Below are 21,011 nucleotides of genomic sequence, written 5' to 3' on the forward strand. Positions count from 1 at the left end.
GATTGACTTACGTTCCGGGTATCATCAAATGCGGGTGAAAGAAGATGATATTGCAAAGACTGCTTTCAGAACACGTTACGGTCATTACGAGTTTATGGTCATGCCGTTTGGTTTAACTAATGCACCAGCTGTGTTCATGGACCTTATGAACCGAGTGTGTGGACCATACCTTGACAAGTTTGTCATTGTTTTCATTGATGACATACTTATTTACTCAAAGAATGACCAAGAACACGGTGAACATTTGAGAAAGGTGTTAGAAGTATTGAGGAAGGAAGAATTGTACGCTAAGTTTTCAAAGTGTGCATTTTGGTTGGAAGAAGTTCAATTCCTCGGTCACATTGTGAACAAAGAAGGTATTAAGGTGGATCCGGCAAAGATAGAAACTGTTGAAAAGTGGGAAACCCCGAAAACTCCGAAACACATACGCCAGTTTTTAGGACTAGCTGGTTACTACAGAAGGTTCATCCAAGACTTTTCCAGAATAGCAAAACCCTTGACTGCATTAACGCATAAAGGGAAGAAATTTGAATGGAATGATGAACAAGAGAAAGCGTTTCAGTTATTGAAGAAAAAGCTAACTACGGCACCTATATTGTCATTGCCTGAAGGGAATGATGATTTTGTGATTTATTGTGACGCATCAAAGCAAGGTCTCGGTTGTGTATTAATGCAACGAACGAAGGTGATTGCTTATGCGTCTAGACAATTGAAGATTCACGAACAAAATTATACGACGCATGATTTGGAATTAGGCGCGGTTGTTTTTGCATTAAAGACTTGGAGACACTACTTATATGGGGTCAAAAGTATTATATATACCGACCACAAAAGTCTTCAACACATATTTAATCAGAAACAACTGAATATGAGGCAGCGTAGGTGGATTGAATTGTTGAATGATTACGACTTTGAAATTCGTTACCACCCGGGGAAGGCAAATGTGGTAGCCGATGCCTTGAGCAGGAAGGACAGAGAACCCATTCGAGTAAAATCTATGAATATAATGATTCATAATAACCTCACTACTCAAATAAAGGAGGCGCAACAAGGAGTTTTAAAAGAGGGAAATTTAAAGGATGAAATACCCAAAGGATCGGAGAAGCATCTTAATATTCGGGAAGACGGAACCCGGTATAGGGCTGAAAGAATTTGGGTACCAAAATTTGGAGATATGAGATAAATGGTACTTAGAGAAGCTCATAAAACCAGATACTCAATACATCCTGGAACGGGGAAGATGTACAAGGATCTTAAGAAACATTTTTGGTGGCCGGGTATGAAAGCCGATGTTGCTAAATACGTAGGAGAATGTTTGACGTGTTCTAAGGTCAAAGCTGAGCATCAGAAACCATCAGGTCTACTTCAACAACCCGAAATCCCAGAATGGAAATGGGAAAACATTACCATGGATTTCATCACTAAATTGCCAAGGACTGCAAGTGGTTTTGATACTATGTGGGTAATAGTTGATCGTCTCACCAAATCAGCACACTTCCTGCCAATAAGAGAAGATGACAAGATGGAGAAATTAGCACGACTGTATTTGAAGGAAGTCGTCTCCAGACATGGAATACCAATCTCTATTATCTCTGATAGGGATGGCAGATTTATTTCAAGATTCTGGCAGACATTACAGCAAGCATTAGGAACTCGTCTAGACATGAGTACTGCCTATCATCCACAAACTGATGGCCAGAGCGAAAGGACAATACAAACGCTTGAAGACATGCTACGAGCATGTGTTATTGATTTCGAAAACAGTTGGGATCGACATCTACCGTTAGCAGAATTTTCCTACAACAACAGCTACCATTCAAGCATTGACATGGCGCCGTTTGAAGCACTTTATGGTAGAAAGTGCGGGTCTCCGATTTTTTGGAGTGAAGTGGGGGATAGACAGATTACGGGTCCGGAGATTATACAAGAAACTACCGAGAAGATCATCCAAATTCAACAACGGTTGAAAACCGCCCAAAGTCGACAAAAGAGCTACGCTGACATTAAAAGAAAAGATATAGAATTTGAAATTGGAGAGATGGTCATGCTTAAAGTTGCACCTTGGAAAGGCATTGTTCGATTTGGTAAACGAGGGAAATTAAATCCAAGGTATATTGGACCATTCAAGATTATTGATCGTGTCGGACCAGTAGCTTACCGACTTGAGTTACCTCAACAACTCGCGGCTGTACATAACACTTTCCACGTCTCGAATTTGAAGAAATGTTTTGCTAAAGAAGATCTCACTATTCCGTTAGATGAAATCCAAATCAACGAAAAACTCCAATTCATCGAAGAACCCGTCGAAATAATGGATCGTGAGGTTAAAAGACTTAAGCAAAACAAGATACCAATTGTTAAGGTTCGATGGAATGCTCGTAGAGGACCCGAGTTTACCTGGGAGTGTGAAGATCAGATGAAGAAGAAATACCCGCATCTATTTCCAGAAGATTCGTCAACACCTTCAACAGCTTAAAATTTCGGGACGAAATTTATTTAACGGGTAGGTACTGTAGTGACCCGAACTTTTCCATGTTTATATATATTAATTGAGATTTATATTTACATGATTAAATGTTTCTAACATGTTAAGCAATCAAACTTGTTAAGACTTGATTAATTGAAATATGTTTCATATAGACAATTGACCACCCAAGTTGACCGGTGATTCACGAACGTTAAAACTTGTAAAAACTATATGATGACATATATATGGATATATATATATAGTTAACATGATACTATGATAAGTAAACATATCATTAAGTATATTAACAATGAACTACATATGTAAAAACAAGACTACTAACTTAATGATTTTTAAACGAGACATATATGTAACGATTATCGTTGTAAAGACATTTAATGTATATATATATCATATTAAGAGATATTCATACATGATAATATCATGATAATATAATAATTTAAAATCTCATTTGATATTATAAACATTGGGTTAACAACATTTAACAAGATCGTTAACCTAAAGGTTTCAAAACAACACTTACATGTAACGACTAACGATGACTTAACGACTCAGTTAAAATGTATATACATGTAGTGTTTTAATATGTATTTATACACTTTTGAAAGACTTCAATACACTTATCAAAATACTTCTACTTAACAAAAATGCTTACAATTACATCCTCGTTCAGTTTCATCAACAATTCTACTCGTATGCACCCGTATTCGTACTTGTACAATACACAACTTTTAGATGTATGTACTATTGGTATATACACTCCAATGATCAGCTCTTAGCAGCCCATGTGAGTCACCTAACACATGTGGGAACCATCATTTGGCAACTAGCATGAAATATCTCATAAAATTACAAAAATATGAGTAATCATTCATGACTTATTTACATGAAAATAAAATTACATATCCTTTATATCTAATCCATACACCAACGACCAAAAACACCTACAAACACTTTCATTCTTCAATTTTCTTCATCTAATTGATCTCTCTCAAGTTCTATCTTCAAGTTCTAAGTGTTCTTCATAAATTCCAAAAGTTCTAGTTTCATAAAATCAAGAATACTTTCAAGTTTGCTAGCTCACTTTCAATCTTGTAAGGTGATCATCCAACCTCAAGAAATCTTTGTTTCTTACAGTAGGTTATCATTCTAATACAAGGTAATAATCATATTCAAACTTTGGTTCAATTTCTATAACTATAACAATCTTATTTCAAGTGATGATCTTACTTGAACTTGTTTTCGTGTCATGATTTTGCTTCAAGAACTTCGAGCCATCCAAGGATCCATTGAAGCTAGATCCATTTTTCTATTTTCCAGTAGGTTTATCCAAGGAACTTAAGGTTCGTGAATCAACCAGTGGCCAAGTCTTACTTCCCGACGAAGTAAAAATCTGTGAAAGTGAGTTATAGTCCCACTTTTAAAATCTAATATTTTTGGGATGAGAATACATGCAGGTTTTATAAATGATTTACAAAATAGACACAAGTACGTGAAACTACATTCTATGGTTGAATTATCGAAATCGAATATGCCCCTTTTTATTAAGTCTGGTAATCTAAGAATTAGGGAACAGACACCCTAATTGACGCGAATCCTAAAGATAGATCTATCGGGCCCAACAAGCCCCATCCAAAGTACCGGATGCTTTAGTACTTCGAAATTTATATCATATCCGAAGGGTGTCCCGGAATGATGGGGATATTCTTATATATGCATCTTGTTAATGTCGGTTACCAGGTGTTCACCATATGAATGATTTTTATCTCTATGTATGGGATGTGTATTGAAATATGAAATCTTGTGGTCTATTATTATGATTTGATATATATAGGTTAAACCTATAACTCACCAACATTTTTGTTGACGTTTTAAGCATGTTTATTCTCAAGTGATTATTAAGAGCTTCCGCTGTCGCATACTTAAATAAGGACGAGATTTGGAGTCCATGCTTGTATGATATTGTGTAAAAACTGCATTCAAGAAACTTATTTTGTTGTAACATATTTGTATTGTAAACCATTATGTAATGGTCGTGTGTAAACACGATATTTTAGATTATCATTATTTGATAATCTACGTAAAGCTTTTTAAACCTTTATTGATGAAATAAAGGTTATGGTTTGTTTTAAAATGAATGCAGTCTTTGAAAAACGTCTCATATAGAGGTCAAAACCTCGCAACGAAATCAATTAATATGGAACGTTTTTAATCAATAAGAACGGGACATTTCACCAACGATATTTGATTCGTCGAAAACGGAGTTACGATTTGAAAGTTGCGACCAAAACAAGTGTCAGAAAAATGCGAAAATGTGCCAGGCGCAAATTGCGGCTGCCAGGCGCAATTTGCGGTTGGCTGGGGTTCAAAACTCCGTTCAGGACCCAAATGGGCGCCTTTGGGAGGCTGTGTTTGCGGCCAGGCCGCAATTTGCGGCCACCAGGCGCAATTTGCGACTGGGGACGGGTTTTTGGTGATTTTCTTGATATTTTGAGTTTAAATGAGGGGTATTATGGTCCTTTCACATATTGACGGGATAAATGAGTGGGAGAAGATTCTTGGCTCCTTTTTCATCTCAACCTTATCTCTCTCACTCTCTCATCAAACCCTAGAGAGAGGAAGTCATTTTAGAGAGAGAGTACTTCAATTGGAGAAGAAGGAGGTTGATTCGGGTCAAGTCTCAAGTGTTAAAGTTGTTCTACTCATCAACGGCATCATTTTGGCGGTATTGGTAAGTCTTAACTCCGAATTTCATCTTTATGATTTGATATTCAAGTTAGGGTTTTGAGTTTGTTAGTTGTAAAACCCATTTAGGTGATGAAGTGGGTTTATGAAAACTAGTTATTTTGATACTTGGCAGGTTTTGGGTTGGTTATTGATTTAACCATGTTTAAGGCTTGTAAGTGGTGTATAATCACTAGTGTTAGTGATTATAGAAGTGTTGAAACCACTTTGGGTGTATTTTGGTTGACTAATTTTGAAATGGGTCAAAATTAGGGTTTATGTGTCAATTTGGGCAAGATAAGTGTTTAACACTTATGTTTGGGTTTAATTGGTGTATTAGGACCATTAACACTTGTGTTAGTGATTATTGGTTAGTTTGGGCGCGATTTGTGTTTGGAAGTGCAATTAGGTCGAAATTGCACTAAGGGTCATTTGGGTTGGTTTGTAAGTCCACCCTAATTGGGTTGTTTGTATTGTGATAATGGATTAGGTACTTTCCATTGATGTGTTACGGATTTGTTCGGTTGCATTCATCAAGACGACAAGGTGAGTGTAAATTTACTATGCACATGTGTATGTGTAAAATGGGTGCGTGTGTGTTGAGTGACCCTTGCTTGAGTTTACTCTATGTTGGTGTGGGTGAATGGGCTCCTCTTGTGTTTCGGGTCCATGTGATACGCTTATGCGTTTTGGGTTTTTTTACCCTTGGTGTGGTGATTTGGCTAGCGTATTGGATAACCCTTTTGGCGATGGGTTGCTAGCATTTGTTGTTGAGGAAATGAATATCGGTTAGTGCGAATTCATGATGACTCGGGTAGTTCGATCATCTAAATGATGAGGTGGTGAATTTCGGGTTGTGCGAATTCACTAAGGCTCGGGTAGTTCGGCCAATCTCGGTTGTAGAAGTGGTGAAGGAAGTGAATCTCGGGTAGTGCGAGTTCACTAAGGTCCGAGTAGTTCGGCCGACCTTCATGTGGTTTGGGTTAAGGGGTTAACCTTATTGTTGTTGTTGATTATATTTATTGTATACGCGTATATACTTATTATTGTGTTGTAGCTAATCTTGTGGCGTTAGCTTGGTGATTACGTAGCGTGTAGCTACTTTGTGTATGTGCTCTTTTGTAGTTTGTTTACCATGCGATGACGGTATGTGTTTATTTTGATGCTTGGTGATGCGTAGCCATTTTATGCATATGTATGTGTATAGTATCTTTACATTCACTAAGCATTAGCTTACCCTCTCGTTGTTTACATTTTTATAGATTTGCTTGGAGGCGGTGGCTCGGGTAAGCGTGGGAACTAGTGGACTCGCGTAGGTTGCTTTAGAAGACGTGCTTTTGGATTGATTAGGATTGGGTAGCGTATCCCCAATCGCCATGCTCGGTGTAACGACCCTACTTTTTTCGTTATCTTTTACCGTTAACTATTTAACGACCGTTAATTGTTATTCGTGCCACGTCATTTCTATGACCTATATTATTATTTTTGTAATAATATATTAATTATTATGTGTTATATGAATATTTGTATTCATATTTTAAATTATACGTTCCTACGAGTCGCGGATTTCTATCCGGCGAATCTTTTCGGTTTTCAAACCAACGGTCGAGTTTTTGGGATTTTTAAGTCCTAATTATTTTAAATATGATATTTTGATGTCATATGATTATATATAGTGTTTATATATTTTATTCGTCGCGTATTTATTATCTCTCCGAAAAATCGATCGCGTAGCGGTGTTTTCGCGTTTCGGGTTTCGTTCGGGCGTTCGGGCCACTAGGATTTTGTAATTTATCAAATTGGGTCACTATGGGGCCCACCCCATTCAGTTTTTGGCCGAAAATTCCCTTATGGGGGGGAGGTGATTTAATTTTTTTTGATTAATTAGCCTTATTTTTATTTCCATTCTAATTATTTCACCCTTATCACTTTTCTCTCAACTTTCTCTCCTCTTTTCTCTTATTTTTGGCCGCCACTTCTAGCACCATTATCATCTTGATTTGATCATCATCAAGAACTTGAATCAAGGGGCTTTTAACATCAACGGATTTCTCGCGTTCTCCTCTACGCGTCAATATAAATCAATTCTTGATTAGGGTATAAACCCTAACCCTAGCTTTTCAATTTTTTTATTTATTTTTCTGTATTTTGATGTTATATTGATAGTATGATAGTTACATGTTATTGTATTTATGATTGTATGCGTAGAATTGCTCGATTGCATTTTTTTTTCGGTTTGTAAAATTCTGGACAGCAGCTTTTTCGTGTGTTTCTGATATGATGACTGATATAAAAGTTAAAATAAAGTATCTAGATGAGTTCCTCTCATCAAGACGTTAATTTTAGACTCCGGATTCATGTCGTTTCGATTCCCGGAACCCTAATTATGATCAAAGTGGTATTTTGTTAAGATTGAAATGTGATTTTGGTATGAACCAGGTTTGGTCCGACTTTGTGACCATATTTGGTGACTTTAGGGTGTGTTAGTGTGTTAGAACTTATGGTGGGGCGAACTTTCATGTTCGGGTCATCTCAATCCAAGCCACGAATCACCCGTTACGTCTAAAACACGTTTTTGATTGAATTAAAGTTCCAAGTAGTGTATTGGCTGTATATCACGACTTGTGGGCTGTTCTTGGTGTGTTCTTGAGTGTACCAAAGTGTCGGGTGGTTTGCTTAGGCGGAGATATATGTAAGGCTCGCCGAAAACCGACACCCGGGGCTCAAGATACGACCCGATGAACTTTTGATTAAAACTTATGGTTAAATATTAAAACTTATGAGAAAAATAATGATTTTCATTATTGATTAATTACTTATGATATAAGAAGTAATTATTATTATTTAAGACTTATGATATATATTTATTAGATCATTTAATTATGACTTATGATTTAATTAACATTTTAATTAAACTTATGATTAATAATACTTTTATTATTAATGAAAAATACTTATGATAAGTATTAAACTGATATTATGAGATTATTATTATTATAGGACTTATAATAAGGATTAAATAATTATTTAATTATTATAAGACTTAGTTATTATTTAATTATTAAATACTTATGATTTAATAAGTATAATTAGAAATTTATGATATGATTAATAATTCATTATTAATTAATAATACTTATGATATGATTTAAAATTTATTATTAATTAATAATACTTATATTATGACTAATATTTAATTAATTAATTAAATACTTATGTTATATTAATTATATCATTTAAACTTATCTAAACTTTAATAATTCATTTTTATTTAATTAAACTTATGTTAAGACATAATTATACACTTTTGACTTTAATAAACATTATAACCTATGTTATTATTATAACTTACACTTTTCAAATTAATGTTGACTATGTTTGACCAAGGTTGACTTTTGAGTTGACTTTCGGTTGACTTTGACTTTCAGTTGACTTCTGTTGACTTTCTAAATAAGGAAACTTTCCTAACTTCAAAACTTTCTAAAAATAGAACTTTCTAAATTTGGAAACTTTCCAAAAATAGAAACTTTCCAAAAATAGAAACTTTCCAAAAATAGAAACTTTCCTAAAATAGAAAATTTTCCAAAAATGGAAACCTGCTAAAAATAGAAACTTTCTAAAAATAGAAAGTGTGTGTCCGTATGCTGTTCCAGTCAAACCGATGCTTGCCGAGTGTTATTCTATGTCTACTTGCAACATGTACAATAGCTATCATACTAAGACTTGACCTAAGTTAGTTATTTATATCGGCCTGCTTTATTTATAGGTCGGCGTTGTGATCTTCCTTGATCACTTTACTTTATTTGCTGTTCGCTTGTTTGTGAGATTTCTTCAGTTGCTATTAAGGTGAGTTATAGTCCCATTTTTCTATTTTAAATCTTTTGGGATGAGAATACATGCAATTTATTTTATATTTTGGACACATGTGGAAGTTGGTTTAAATTATTCATTGTGAGTTGAACAAAAATATTCCCTAGTCTGGTAACTGTAATCACTGGTTTCTACTGGTGAACGCGAATCCTATGGATAGATCTATCGGGTTTGACAACCCCATTTCGAGCTAGTCGCGCTAGCAATTTATAATCGGAATGTTTAGTACTTCGTATTTTGTTGTAGATACACTTGTTCGGTGTATATTATTTATTGTGTTTGGCAAGGGTAAATAAAGGGTTAAGTGGTTACCAGGTGGCTCACGGAAAATGGAATAATGTTTTATTATATGTTTTCTAGCATATAATTTGGTGGTTTAAAAAGGTGTTTTATGTTTTCAAACATAAATTTTTATTGTTTAAATTAAATAATGTTTGCAATATTAAACCTATAATTCACTCAACATTTTTGTTGACAGTTACTCGCATGTTTTATTCTCAGGTTCATGATTGATTGCTTCCGCTGTGCTTAGAGAGTCTGCATATTTATGATGGCAGCTTTTGATAAACATTAACTTGCATTCTATTTTGTTACATTAAATAGTGGGTGTTTGTTGACACTGTTTTGGTCAACCTTTGGTTAAAGTATTTATGTATAGTTTTTCTAAACTTATACATTTTAGTAGATTTCCTTTATAGGAAATCATTTTTAAATAAAGAATGCAAGGTTGTTTTATTAAATTCATATAGAGTTTCGATCAAGCTGTGGGACCAAGTGACGGAGCCGTTAAGTGTTTTGACGGAGTCGTCACAGTTGGTATCAGAGCTCTGGTTGTAGGGAATTAGGCTGCATTGATGTCGTTACCCGAGTCAATAGGGTGCATTAGTGAGTCTAGTCTACAGCCCGACCTATTATATATTATTATATGTGATTATTTGTATCGTATTGGTATGTATATTGTTATCATACATACATCTCTGTTATGTTCTGAATCCGGAAGAAACTCCCATTTCGATTTAAACGTATTCTCCAACTCATGCGAGTTTATCTTTTATAAGAACACCTCGGATAGTGAAACCGAGGGATGTCATTCTTGACTCCTGAAATCGTCGACATTTCTATGTCATCTATTATGGTTATGTATATAACGTTTGAGTTATATTACGCGAGATGTCATTCTTGACTTCTAAAGGCTCGGCATTTCAATGTCAGCTATTGTGTTTGGGTATATAACATTTTTGTTATATTACTTGCCTTTGTGCCGTTGTGCCTATGTGCTTTGGTTTTTGAAAAGGAAAACGTCATTCTTGACTTTTAGAGATTCTGGGTACTTCGAAGACATTCTTATGTCATTGTTACTCCTATTCATTACTTTCGATGTCTTTGTCTCTTGTGCTATCCTTAGCACATTGTTAAGAAATTGTTTTAGGGAAATTGTGTTGAAATTCGAGGTTGACCACGTGTCCTGACCTTATGTAGTGACATTGGAATGGAACTATGAGTTAGTGAAATATAATGGCGTCAGGCCAACGTGATTATATTACGTTAATTCATAAAAAGTCCCAATATTGTGACATGAGGAATAGAAAGTGAGTCAAAGAAAATTTGTACACCACTCATTCATAAATTCTAACGTTGTTACATGAGTAAGGAAGATACTCATTATCTTATTTGTTGATATACGAGAGACTCATCTTAACCGAACTACTTACCCCATGTTTTATCATTCATAACTCGCTTGTTAGTGACAGCTTCGCACGTGACTAGTTTTGACCCAAGGACTTGTGTCCTGATAAAAGTCAAAACAATATTTAACTCATTGGTTTTCATGACCTCGTAGCATTTATTGATTAGATGTCGCAAGACGATTCAAGTCCTTCACCCGAGCTTTAACGGTCTTACTTCAACTCGTAACCTTTATAATGCGGATACCCTGTTTTTCATTTAAAATTTTTACACATTTGTGTAATTGGGCGGTTCTCGTGAGATTTATGGGCGAACAGAAGTAATGAAATATTTTGTCATGTATACTAATTATAAAATCATATATGTACGTATGAATTCGAATGGATAAATTTACCCTTACCTATTTTGGCTAGTATACACTAAATTGTACCTTCAAAATTATTTTAAAATCACTCATGTCGAGTTGTCTAGTTAACTCAAATTGTTTTACGTAAAATGGTACACGTTGTACATACTTCTAAATTTACTAAGAGCTTCGTTCCATTTATGGGGTTACATCAGACGTTTAAAGCTTTTTCAAAACTTCTTTGATTGATTACATTAGAATTTTCGCATTACTCTACAGAGTGCTTGGATCACAGTTCTTCTCATCCTCCGTTTAAGGATGAAATTTACCATTAAGTTCATTGATAGAAATTCTTACACCAGTTTGGATGTCGGTTTTATAAAATTTGTTGGAAAGTCTTTGCGCCCATAGAATTTTCCCTCTTATGGTTGGACATAGCCGAAACGCAGACCGATAAATCAAGTTTCTGGGGTACACTTGATGGTCACCTTATTGTAGAAAAGGCGCTAGGTGGGTTTCTACCCCAACTGTTGTTATAATGGGTATCATGGATATATATTACTCTAGACCGTTTGAGGAGTTTCTACTCTCAATTTTCGCTGTCAACCACAACACCCTCGTAAACATCAATCCTAGGATTCGATACTTTAGGATGCACGAAATTATTTTTGGAGATTCATCTCACCTGGAGTCGGCCATTCTTTATAACCCATGATTCGCGTTCTTTTCATCCGCACATAAATTTAAGAATATGGATGAATCCTAGAATTCCTCGCTCATTGTACAAGGAAGTTCACTCTCATTGAATTATCACACCTTTCATACGTCTTCCTTTCGGAAATATAATGAAAATTTACTTTGGAATCTATGATCCTTGTTATCCCCTTTGAGAGAATTGCCATAAACATCCTCGCAAAGGTTGTCATGCTATTCTAGCCCATGTTGTTGATTCCGATAAAGAAGAGAAGAGTATTAAGGTTGTTCCCATTGTTAGTGATTTTCCCGAGGTATTTCCCGAAGATTTACCTGGTCTTCCGCCGCAACGCGCGGTAGAATTTCAAATCGATCTTGTTCCCAGTGTTGCTCCTGTAGCACGCGCTCCTTACCGACTTGCGCCTTCCGAACTTCAAGAATTGTCGAGTCAACTCCGTGAGTTGTTAGACAAAGGTTTTATTCGTCTCAGTTCGTCCCCTTGGGGAGCTCCTGTTCTTTTTGTTAAGAAGAAAGATGGTTCGTTTCGTTTATATATTGGTTATCGCGAGTTGAACAAGCTTACGGTTGAGAACCGTTACCCTCTTCCGAGAATTGATGATCTGTTCGATCAACTTCAAGGTTTGCCCGTTTATTCTAAGATTGATCCTTGTTCCGGTTATCACCAACTACGGGCTAAAGAAACTGATGTTTCGAAAACTGCTTTCCGCACCCGTTACGGTCACTTTGAATTTCTTGTTATGCCGTTCGGATTGACAAATGCACCTGCTGTGTTTATGGACCTCATGAACCGTGTGTGCAGACCCTATCTGGACATATTCGTTATTGTTTTTATCGACGACATCCTTATTTATTCTAAGAGTGATGAAGAACACGAAGAATATTTGAAGTTGGTGCTTGATTTATTGAGAAAAGAAGAGTTGTACGCTAAGTTCTCTAAGTGTAATTTCTGATTAAGAGAAGTTCAATTCCTTGGATATATTGTTAGTAAACAAGGAATACTAGTTGATCCCGCCAAGATTGAGGCAATTGAAAAGTGGGAAATTCCGAAAACTCCTACTCAAATTCGCCAGTTTCTAGGATTAGCAGGTCATTATAAAAGGTTCATTCAAGATTTCTCTCAAATAGCTAAACCTCTGACTGCTTTAACGCACAAAAGGAAAAAGTATGAGTGGAAGAATGAACAAGATGCTGCTTTTCAAACTCTGCAGGAGAAGTTAACTTCCGCTCCGATATTGTCACTACCTGAGGGTAATGACGATTTTGTTTGTCTATTATGATGCATCGCGTCAGGGCTTGGGTTTCGTTTGATGCAACGAAAGAAAGTCATCGCTTATGTGTCATGTCAGTTGACGATCCATGAACAGAATTATACAACCCATGATTTTGAGTTGAGAGCTGTTGTGTTTGCGCTTAAGATTTGCAGACATTATCTATATGGGGTCAAAGGTACATTGTACACTGATCACAAAAGTCTTCAACATATTCTTGATCAGAAATAGCTAAATATGAAGCAGCGATGACGGGTTGGGACGTTGAATGATTATGATTTCGAACTTTTATATCATCCTGGAAAGGCCAATGTTGTGGCTGACGCTTTGAGTCGAAAGGAGAGAGTTGAACCTCGTAGGTTTAGAGCCTTAAATATGACCATTCGAACAAACCTCACAAGGCAGATTCTTGAGGCACAACAAGAAGCCTTGAAGGAGGAAAATTTTGTAACGGGAAGGTCCGAGGCTTGAGTAAATAGTTAGAGGTACAAACCGATGGTACTCGGTATTTTGCGGGATGCCTTTGGGTTCCGAAGTTTGGTGATCTACGAAAACTTGTTTTAGATGAGGCTCATAAGTCTAGGTACTCTATCCATCCTGGTTCAGGAAAGATGTATCGTGATCTTAAGGAGCTGCATTGGTGGCCTAATTTGAAAGCTGATGTGGCTACGTATGTGGCTAAGTGTTTGACCTGTGCTAAGGTTAAAGCTGAACATCAGAACCGTCAGGACTTTTGGTGCAACTTGAAATTTTCGAGTGGAAGTGGGAAGGTATTGCAATGGACTTTATTACGAAGTACCGAGAGTTGTGGGTGGTTACGATACCATTTGGGTGATTGTTGACCGACTCGCTAAGTCAACTTTTTTTCTTGCCAATTAAGGAAACATATTCAATGAAGAAGTTTACTCGTTTGTATTTGAAGGAGATTATTTCGAGACATGGTGTTCCCGTATTGATTATGTTGGACTGAGGCAGTCCTAACAAGGTGCTCTAGGAACTAAATTGGATATGAGCACCGCTTATCATCCACAGACGGATGGTCAGAGTGAAAGGACCATTCAAATGTAGAAAACATGTTAAGAGTGTGTGTTATTGATTTTGGAAATGGGTGGGATAAATATTTGCCGCTGGCTGAGTTTTCTTATAACAGCAGTTATCATGCAAGTATTAAAGCCGCACCGTTTGAAGCTCTATATGGTAGAAAGTGTAGGTCTCCTGTCTGCTGGAATGAGGTTGGGGATGCTCAACTCACAGGACCAGAGATCATTCACGAGACTACCGAGAATATTGCACAGATTAAGGAAAGATTGAGAACCACCAGGAGTAGGCAAAAGAGTTATGCTGATAAGAGAAGGAACGATATCGAATTTCAGGTCGGTGATCCTGTTATGTTGAAAGTTTCACCTTGGAAGGGTGTGGTACGTTTTGGTAAAAGGGGAAAGTTGAATCCTCGATTTGTTGGACCTTTTGGGATTATTGAGAGAGTTGGACCAGTGGCTTATCGTTTGAAATTGCCACAAGAACTCAGTGCTATTTGTGACGTTTTTCATGTATCGAATTTAAAGAAGTGTTTGGCCGAGGCCAATGAAACTATTCTTTTTGATGAACTTCATGTTGATAAGCAACTACATTTTATTGAGGAACCTGTTGAAATTATGGACCGAGAGGTTAAGACTCTCAAGCAGAGTAGAATTCCTATTGTTCGAGTTACATGGAACGCCAGACGCGTTCCCGAGTTCACTTGGGAGCGTGAAGTTCAGATGAGGCAGAATTACCCGCATTTGTTCCCAGATGCTGAGTCAACCCCTGCACCTGCTTAAATTTCGGGACGAAATTTCCGTAACGGGAAGGTACTGTAACGACCCTACTTTTTCCGTTATCTTTTACCGTTAACTATTTAACGACCGTTAATTGTTATTCGTGCCACGTCATTTCTATGACCTATATTATTATTTTTGTAATAATATATTAATTATTATGTGTTATATGAATATTTGTATTCATATTTTAAATTATACGTTCCTACGAGTCGCGGATTTCTATCCGGCGAATCTTTTCGGTTTTCAAACCAACGGTCGAGTTTTTGGGATTTTTAAGTCCTAATTATTTTAAATATGATATTTTGATGTCATATGATTATATATAGTGTTTATATATTTTATTCGTCGCGTATTTATTATCTCTCCGAAAAATCGATCGCGTAGCGGTGTTTTCGCGTTTCGGGTTTCGTTCGGGCGTTCGGGCCACTAGGATTTTGTAATTTATCAAATTGGGTCACTATGGGGCCTACCCCATTCAGTTTTTGGCCGAAAATTCCCTTATGGGGGGGGAGGTGATTTAATTTTTTTTGATTAATTAGCCTTATTTTTATTTCCATTCTAATTATTTCACCCTTATCACTTTTCTCTCAACTTTCTCTCCTCTTTTCTCTTATTTTTGGCCGCCACTTCTAGCACCATTATCATCTTGATTTGATCATCATCAAGAACTTGAATCAAGGGGCTTTTAACATCAACGGATTTCTCTCGTTCTCCTCTACGCGTCAATATAAATCAATTCTTGATTAGGGTATAAACCCTAACCCTAGCTTTTCAATTTTTTTATTTATTTTTCTGTATTTTGATGTTATATTGATAGTATGATAGTTACATGTTATTGTATTTATGATTGTATGCGTAGAATTGCTCGATTGCATTTTTTTTTCGGTTTGTAAAATTCTGGACAGCAGCTTTTTCGTGTGTTTCTGATATGATGACTGATATAAAAGTTAAAATAAAGTATCTAGATGAGTTCCTCTCATCAAGACGTTAATTTTAGACTCCGGATTCATGTCGTTTCGATTCCCGGAACCCTAATTATGATCAAAGTGGTATTTTGTTAAGATTGAAATGTGATTTTGGTATGAACCAGGTTTGGTCCGACTTTGTGACCATATTTGGTGACTTTAGGGTGTGTTAGTGTGTTAGAACTGATGGTGGGGCGAACTTTCATGTTCGGGTCATCTCAATCCAAGCCACGAATCACCCGTTACGTCTAAAACACGTTTTTGATTGAATTAAAGTTCCAAGTAGTGTATTGGCTGTATATCACGACTTGTGGGCTGTTCTTGGTGTGTTCTTGAGTGTACCAAAGTGTCGGGTGGTTTGCTTAGGCGGAGATATATGTAAGGCTCGCCGAAAACCGACACCCGGGGCTCAAGATACGACCCGATGAACTTTTGATTAAAACTTATGGTTAAATATTAAAACTTATGAGAAAAATAATGATTTTCATTATTGATTAATTACTTATGATATAAGAAGTAATTATTATTATTTAAGACTTATGATATATATTTATTAGATCATTTAATTATGACTTATGATTTAATTAACATTTTAATAAAACTTATGATTAATAATACTTTTATTATTAATGAAAAATACTTATGATAAGTATTAAACTGATATTATGAGATTATTATTATTATAGGACTTATAATAAGGATTAAATAATTATTTAATTATTATAAGACTTAGTTATTATTTAATTATTAAATACTTATGATTTAATAAATATAATTAGAAATTTATGATATGATTAATAATTCATTATTAATTAATAATACTTATGATATGATTTAAAATTTATTATTAATTAATAATACTTATATTATGACTAATATTTAATTAATTAATTAAATACTTATGTTATATTAATTATATCATTTAAACTTATCTAAACTTTAATAATTCATTTTTATTTAATTAAACTTATGTTAAGACATAATTATACACTTTTGACTTTAATAAACATTATAACCTATGTTATTATTATAACTTACACTTTTCAAATTAATGTTGACTATGTTTGACCAAGGTTGACTTTTGAGTTGACTTTCGGTTGACTTTGACTTTCAGTTGACTTCTGTTGACTTTCTAAATAAGGAAACTTTCCTAACTTCAAAACTTTCTAAAAATAGAACTTTCTAAATTTGGAAACTTTCCAAAAATAGAAACTTTCCAAAAATAGAAACTTTTCAAAAATAGAAACTTTCCTAAAATAGAAAATTTTCCAAAAATGGAAACCTGCTAAAAATAGAAACTTTCTAAAAATAGAAAGTGTGTGTCCGTATGCTGTTCCAGTCAAACCGATGCTTGCCAAGTGTTATTCTATGTCTACTTGCAACATGTACAATAGCTATCATACTAAGACTTGACCTAAGTTAGTTATTTATATCGGCCTGCTTTATTTATAGGTCGGCGTTGTGATCTTCCTTGATCACTTTACTTTATTTGCTGTTCGCTTGTTTGTGAGATTTCTTCAGTTGCTATTAAGGTGAGTTATAGTCCCATTTTTCTATTTTAAATCTTTTGGGATGAGAATACATGCAATTTATTTTATATTTTGGACACATGTGGAAGTTGGTTTAAATTATTCATTGTGAGTTGAACAAAAATATTCCCTAGTCTGGTAACTGTAATCACTGGTTTCTACTGGTGAACGCGAATCCTATGGATAGATCTATCGGGTTTGACAACCCCATTTCGAGCTAGTCGCGCTAGCAATTTATAATCGGAATGTTTAGTACTTCGTATTTTGTTGTAGATACACTTGTTCGGTGTATATTATTTATTGTGTTTGGCAAGGGTAAATAAAGGGTTAAGTGGTTACCAGGTGGCTCACGGAAAATGGAATAATCTTTTATTATATGTTTTCTAGCATATAATTTGGTGGTTTAAAAAGGTGTTTTATGTTTTCAAACATAAATTTTTATTGTTTAAATTAAATAATTTTTGCAATATTAAACCTATAATTCACTCAACATTTTTGTTGACAGTTACTCGCATGTTTTATTCTCAGGTTCATGATTGATTGCTTCCGCTGTGCTTAGAGAGTCTGCATATTTATGATGGCAGCTTTTGATAAACATTAACTTGCATTCTATTTTGTTACATTAAATAGTGGGTGTTTGTTGACACTGTTTTGGTCAACCTTTGGTTAAAGTATTTATGTATAGTTTTTCTAAACTTATACATTTTAGTAGATTTCCTTTATAGGAAATCATTTTTAAATAAAAATGCAATGTTGTTTTATTAAATTCATATAGAGTTTCGATCAAGCTGTGGGACCAAGTGACGGAGCCGTTAAGTGTTTTGACGGAGTCGTCACACTCGGTCTTTATTTTGTGTTAAAATCATGTTGTCGAAAAGTGTATTTGTACTTAATGGTAAATCGGGCCGATGTGGGCCCGGAGTCGTAAAACGTGTTTTATTATTGAAACGTGTTAGTTTTAATTACTATAATGTGTTGTGAAAACCATTTCGTTTAAAAGTGTCGGGAAGTGGGAGATCTTTAAAGCAAAATTGGAAATTATGGACAGCGGGCTGATCAAGCCTGTGCGCGCCGCGCACAGGTACTGGTGCGCGCCGCGCACCCTTCTGTTATAAAAAAAAAATTTATTTCGCGTAATTGGTTAGATAACGGGTTGGGTCGTTACAAATCTATCCCACAGTGTGTGGAGAATTATTTTCTGTCATGATATCAGAGCTTAGGTGAGCGGTTTTACAAAGAGACTGAGTCGCCCCTATGTGTGTGCCGCCATCTCTATAGCGAGTCCGAGTCAGGCCCCTATGTATGTGCTGCCGTCGCTACAACCGTTCCACGTCTCGATGTGAGGGGGCGTGTTTGGAAGTTATCCCACATCGATCATGGACAAAAACAAATGTACCCATATAAGTGTAAGGAGAAGTCCCTCTATCACCAATTGGTTTTAGAAAATGATGAACTCTTGAACTTATATGTTGCACATATTGTTGGACAATACGATTTATCAATTATGTCAAGTTTGAATAGAAAAGTCGAAATATCTTTAATTAATTATTAATTAATTAATTATTATTATTAATTAATTAATTAATTAACTATTATAAACCGTGTGGCTTATGTGCCACGTGTCACCTTGAGATTCCCCTAAACCATAATTTCCACGTGTTAATCCAACAATTAATCATGATTAATTCTAATAATTACATGAAAATTAATCATGATTAATTCTGATAATTACATGAAAAAGACATGTGGCCTAGTTAATTTCCTCAATAGAAAACACAATTTACAGTTATACGCGAAATTAGGGTTCCTTTAACTTCCATCTCTAACCTAAATCAAACATGGAGGTCGATTGAATCCACAAAACTTGATCTCATCTCGTGCAACTTCCGAACTATTAATCTGTATGCAGTTTATTAGGGTTTCAAATATCTAAATCCATCATTCGTGTAAACAAAGCACCACTCAAATCTATTACGTTGATGAGGTTTAAACATCGAGCCTGATCAAAGCTTTCAACCATAGATAGTTCATGAACCACGACCGCAACTCAAAACCCTAACAATCCGCTGCTTGCAACGACGACTGCAATAAATCGATGGGGCGTCCATCATCATACCGAAAATCGACATAATGAAACATATGCCCATCCTCTGTAATCAACAAAAATGAATTAAAAGGGTATGATTTAATATTTTAATAATCTTCCTCCCTTTCAATTTTGTATCTTTTTTCTTCTGTAATATATAAACTGGTTTGATTACCATTATATGCTCATTATATGTTTTAATATATATGAAACTGATATAGGTTCATGAATCCGAGGCCAACCATGCATTGTTCAGTTCCGTCGTATGCATATTTTTACTACAAAATATCGTATAGTGAGTTCATTTGATCCCTTTTTAATTACTTTTCAAATCTATATTTTTGGGCTGAGAATACATGAAATGATTTTATAAATGTTTGACGCGATAGACACAACTAAAACATTCCTCGAATGAATTGTTATACCGAATATTACCCCTATTTATTTTAGCTTTGTAACCTAAGAATTAGTGAACGCCACTAATTGACGCGAATCCTAAAGATAGATCTATGGGCTTTGACACGCCCCAGTCAAAGAATTTGAACTGCTTTAGTACTTCGAGGTTTATATTATACAGATGAGATACATGTATTACAGACGAGAGGTTCTGTTTATTTTGGGGATATTCTATATGCGCTTTATGTTAAGGTCGGTTACCAGGCAATGTTATAGAGAGAATGATTTTTGCAGATTAGTGTTCCTGCATATTATTTTGTACACGAGATATGTGTATGGTTATTAAAATTTGCGAGGCAACCTACGGGGGAGAAAAGGGTACGTCCCTCCTCTGCTAAGCATTTATGAAAAATGGTTTCGTACACGAGATAGGTGTACTGTATTTAAAAATCGCGAGGCAACCTACGAGGGAGAATAGGATACGGACCTATCTCTGCCAAGCAATTGAAAATCTTGTGGTTTATTAAAATATTAAAATTTATTGTTTATGATAAACCTATAAACTCACCAACCTTTTGATTGACACTTTTAAACATGTTTATTCTCAGGTATTAAAGAAATCTTCCGCTGTGCATTTGCTCATTTTAAAGACATTACTTGGAGTCGTTCATGGCATATTTCAAAAGATGTTGCATTCTAAATCATCGAGTATTATATTTGGAAATCATTACAGTTGATATATTGTAAAATGTTATTTACAATGACTGTCCATACGTAGAAGTCGTCAGTTGTCAAAAACCTTGGATTTATATACGATGTGTCTTTTCAAAGAATGCAATGTTTGTAAAACGTATCATATAAAGGTCAGTACCTCGCAATGAGACCAGATGTTGATGTATTCGTTCAGGTGGATCAGGACGGGTCACGACAAAATCATCCATAGAGCTTTTTTAGAAGCAGAATCTTGCGGCCCATACACATTGATAAAAAACAATTTCTCAGAAACACCAACCCATGTACCATATACAATTAAATAATGGCTCACAACTATTTTACCTTCCATAATGAATTTATTTTTACGCCATATGGTAATTATACCTCCAGAGACTCCTATGGAAT

The sequence above is a fragment of the Rutidosis leptorrhynchoides genome, chromosome 11, assembly GCF_046630445.1.
Source record: "Rutidosis leptorrhynchoides isolate AG116_Rl617_1_P2 chromosome 11, CSIRO_AGI_Rlap_v1, whole genome shotgun sequence".
Lineage (NCBI taxonomy): Eukaryota > Viridiplantae > Streptophyta > Magnoliopsida > Asterales > Asteraceae > Rutidosis > Rutidosis leptorrhynchoides.